The sequence below is a fragment of the Salmo salar genome, chromosome ssa29 (genome assembly GCF_905237065.1).
Source record: "Salmo salar chromosome ssa29, Ssal_v3.1, whole genome shotgun sequence".
Lineage (NCBI taxonomy): Eukaryota > Metazoa > Chordata > Actinopteri > Salmoniformes > Salmonidae > Salmo > Salmo salar.
The window spans coordinates 29,667,501-29,672,500 of NC_059470.1; the positions used below are offsets into that span (position 1 = coordinate 29,667,501).

A 5,000-nucleotide genomic window follows, 5' to 3' on the forward strand; every position below is an offset into this window, starting at 1 on the left:
TACAGCATGATATTTTCATGGCAGATGCTGGCAAGTGATTGAGAGGAAAAATTGTGGCTGTGTGTGTGCATCTGCATGCACTCCTGTGTGTGTGTGTGTGTGTGTGTGTGTGTGTGTGTGTGTGTGTGTGTGTGTGTGTGTGTGTGTGTGTGTGTGTGTGTGTGTGTGATTGCGTGCATGTGTGTGTGTGTGTGTGTGATTGCGGCTGCTCCCCGGTCCTTATGTTTTATTAATATGTCTGTGACAGTGGGATGAAATATGTCCTGTCACCGCAGGAAGCACAGACTGCAAAAAATGCAAGTTTAGGTGCAGGGACGTATTCTAATTCACCCCTTCTTCACACAGATAGAGAGGTAGGAGGGAGGAAAGGAGGGAGGAGGAGGGAGGGGGACAAGGAGAGGGGGTAGGTAGAGGGGGGGTTATGGAGAAAGAGAGGATGTGTGTGTGTGTGTGTGTGTGTGTGTGTGTGTGTGTGTGTGTGTGTGTGTGTGTGTGTGTGTGTGTGTGTGTGTGTGTGTGTGTGTGTGTGTGTGTGTGTGTGTGTGTGTGTGTGTGAGAGAGAGAAACAAGAAGAGAGAGATATAAAGAGAGAGAAAGAGAGAGAGAAAGAGAGAGAGAGCAGCCTCACCCAATAGAATCTGAAGTCTAATATCTACTGTTTGCTGATGATCTGGTGCTTCTGTCCCCAAACAAGCAGCACCTAGATCTTCTGCACAGATTCAGACCTGGGCCCTGACAGTAAATTCCATTAAGAAAAAAATACTTGTGTTCCAAAAAAGGTCCAGTCACCAGGACCACAAATACAAATTCCATCTAGACACCATTGCCCTAAAGCACACAAAAACAATACATTCCTCGGCCTAAATATCAGCGCCACAGGTAACTTCCACAAAGCTGTGAATGATCTGAGAGACAACGTAAGAAGGGCCTTGTATGCCATCAAAAGGAACATAACATTTGACATACCAATTAGGATCTGGCTAAAACTTGAATCATTTATAAAACCCATTGCCTTTATCAGTTAGTTGTGAGGTCTGGAATTCACAAAATGGGACAAACACCAAATTGAGACTCTGCATGCAGAATTCAGCAAAAATATCCTATGTTTACAACATAAAAAAACTATTAATGCATGCAGAGCAGAATTAGGCCGATTCCCACCAATTATCAAAATCCAGAAAAGAGCTGTTAAATTCTGCAACCACCTAAAAGGAAGCGATTCCCAAACCTTCCATAACAAAGCCATCACCTACAGAGAGATGAATCTGGAGAAGAGTCCCCTCAGCACGCTGGTCCTGGGGCTCTGTTCACAAACACAAACAGACCACTCAGAGCCCCAGGACAGCAACACAATTAGACCCAAACAAATCATGAGAAAACAAAAAGATAATTACTTGATACATTGGAAAGAACTAACATTGGCCCTAAACAGAGACTACACAGTGGCAGCAGAATACCTGACCACTGTGACTGACTCAAATCAAGGAAAGCTTTGACTATGTACATAATCAGTGAGCATAGCCTTGCTATTGAGAAAGGTCTCTGTAGGCAGACCTGGCTCTCAAGAGAAGACAGGCTATGTGCACTCCGCCCACAAAATAAGGTGGAAACTGAGCCGCACTTCTTAACCTCCTGCCAAATGTATGACCATATTAGAGACACATATTTCCCTCAGATTACACAGACCCACAAAGATTTCAAAAAACAAACCCAATTTTGATAACCTCCCATATCTACTGGGTGAAATAACACAGTGTGCCATCACAGCAGCAAGATTTGTGACCTGTTGCCACAAGAAAAGGGGAACCATTGAAGAAGAAACACCATTGTAAATACAACCCATATTTATGTATATTTATTTTCCCTTTTGTTCTTTAACTATTTGCACTTAATACAACATTTGAAATGACTTTATTCTTTTGGAACTTTCGTGAGTGTAATATTTACTGTTAAGTTGTATTGATTATTTCACTTTTGTTTATTATCTACTTCACTTGTTAACATATGTTTTAAATGCCAATAAAGCCCTTAAATTGAAATTAATTGAATTTAAATGGAATTGAATTGAAATTGACAAAGACAGAGAGAGACAGAGACAGAGCGTCAGAGACAGAGAGAAAGGCAGAGAGAGAGGTAGAGGAAGAGGCAGAGAGAGAGAGAGAGCGAGAGAGAGAGAGAGAGAGAGAGAAGATACATGGCTGAAGTCTGCTGATGTATTTTGTCCTCTGAGATGTTGCACAATTATAAAACCAAAACAACAAAGTAAAAACAAGGCAACAAACAAGGCAACAACAAGATAACAACGACAAAACAACAAGGCAACAACAAGATAACAACAAGATAACAACAAGGCAACAACAAGGTAACAATGAGAAAACAACAAGGCAACAACGAGAAAACAACAAGGCAACAACAAGATAACAACAAGGCAACAACAAGATAACAACAAGGTAACAACGAGAAAACAACAAGATAACAACAAGGCAACAACGAGATAACAACAAGGCAACAACGAGATAACAACGAGAAAACAACAAGGTAACAACAAGAAAACAACAAGATAACAACAAGGCAACAACAAGATAACAACAAGGTAACAACAAGGCAACAACGAGAAAACAACAAGGTAACAACAAGAAAACAACAAGGTAACAACAAGATAACAACAAGATAACAACAAGGCAACAACAAGGCAACAACAAGGCAACATCAAGGCAACAACAAGATAACAGAGAGGTAAAAACGAGGTAACAACAAGGTAATGAGGTAACAACGAGGTAACAACGAGGTAACAACGAGGTAACAACGAGGTAACAACGAGATAACAACGAGGTAACGAGGTAACAACGAGGTAACAACGAGGTAACTACGAGGTAACAACGAGGTAACAACGAGGTAACAACGAGGTAACAACGAGGTAACAACGAGGTAACAACGAGGTAACAACGAGGTAACAACGAGGTAACAATGAGGTAACAACGAGGTAACGAGGTAACAACGAGGTAACAACGAGGTAACAACGAGGTAACAACGAGGTAACAACGAGGTAACAACGAGGTAACAACGAGGTAACAACGAGGTAACAACGAGGTAACAATGAGGTAACAACGAGGTAACGAGGTAACAACGAGGTAACAACGAGGTAACGACGAGGTAACAACGAGGTAACAACGAGGTAACGACGAGGTAACAACGAGGTAACAACGAGGTAACAATGAGGTAACAACGAGGTAACGAGGTAACGAGGTAACAACGAGGTACCAACGAGGTACCAACGAGGTAACAACGAGGTAACAACGAGGTAACAACGAGGTAACAACGAGGTAACGAGGTAACAACGAGGTAACAATGAGGTAACAACGAGGTAACGAGGTAACAACGAGGTAACAACGAGGTAACGAGGTAACAACGAGGTAACGAGGTAACAACGAGGTAACGAGGTAACAACGAGGTAACAACGAGGTAACGAGGTAACAACGAGGTAACAACGAGGTAACAACGAGGTAACGAGGTAACAACGAGGTAACGAGGTAACAACGAGGTAACAACGAGGTAACGAGGTAACAACGAGGTAACAACGAGGTAACAACGAGGTAACGAGGTAACAACGAGGTAACAATGAGGTAACAACGAGGTAACGAGGTAACAACGAGGTAACAACGAGGTAACGAGGTAACAACGAGGTAACAACGAGGTAACGAGGTAACAACGAGGTAACGAGGTAACGAGGTAACAACGAGGTAACAACGAGGTAACGAGGTAACAACGAGGTAACGAGGTAACAACGAGGTAACGAGGTAACAACGAGGTAACAACGAGGTAACGAGGTAACAACGAGGTAACGAGGTAACAATGGAGAAAAAGAAAGGACAAAGGAAAGAGAAAAGATCCCTGGTCTTTTTCTTTGTTACTCTGTCTGCTTCCACCCCTCCGCCCCTCCACGCCATATCACATCTCACAGAAAAGGAGGAGGGAGTGGGAGGGAAGGAAGTGGCCTGGAAGGGTAGACAAGGGGGTTAGGAATAACGTGTGGTGTGTGGGGGGTGGGGGGGGGGCAGAGAGGTCAACAAAGGGGTTCACTGATGAAGCCTAATCAAGACCAAGGAGACAGGCCCCAGACAGGCAGAGACACACACCACACACTGTACACATACACATAAATACACACACACACACACACACACACACACACCACATACACCACACACTGTACACATACACACACACACACACACACACACACACACACACACACACACACACACACACCACACACACCACACACACCACACACTGTACACATACACATAAATACACACACACACACACGACACACCACACACAGACACCCCCACACATCACACACACACCACACACACCACACACACCACACACACCCTCATATCCAAGAGTCTAGTACAGCGAGCTGCCTTTGACAGCACTTTTTCATCCTTTACTCCATTTCTAGCTAAATGAAAGCTATGAAGCTATGAAGCTATGAACAGAGAGAAGAGAGAGAAGAGAGAGAAGAGAGAGAAGAGAGAAAGAGAACAAAAGGGGGTAAAGAAGAGCTGCTATCATCTGGGTCTCATCAGACCCTTTTCTCCCTCTCCATTCTCTCACAGGGTGTTTGGTTTGGTTTGGTTGTGTGTGTGTGTGTGTGTGTGTGTGTGTGTGTGTGTGTGTGTGTGTGTGTGTGTGTGTGTGTGCAAGTGAAATAGTGTATCAGTGAATGAGTGAGTGTGACATTATGTATGAATATACAGTACTAGTCAAGGGGTTTTCTTTATTTGTACTATTTTCTACATTGTAGAATAATAGTGAAGACATCAAAACTATGAAATAACACATTTGGAATCATGTAGTAACAAAAAAAAGTGTTAAACAAATTCGTTGAAATATCCACCCTTTGGCTTGATGACAGATTTGCACACTCTTGGCATTCTCTCAACCAGCTTCATGAGGTAGTCACCTGGAATGCACATCTCAACATCAACTGT

General features: G+C 43.0%; 1 protein-coding gene across 6 annotated transcripts in view; it reads right to left on the bottom strand.

Annotated features, from left to right (window-relative positions):
- LOC106590546 (zinc finger homeobox protein 4) overlaps positions 1 to 5,000 on the bottom strand; it is a 180,579-nt gene that overhangs the window by 22,572 nt on the left and 153,007 nt on the right. The gene's annotated exons all lie outside the window — the stretch shown is intronic.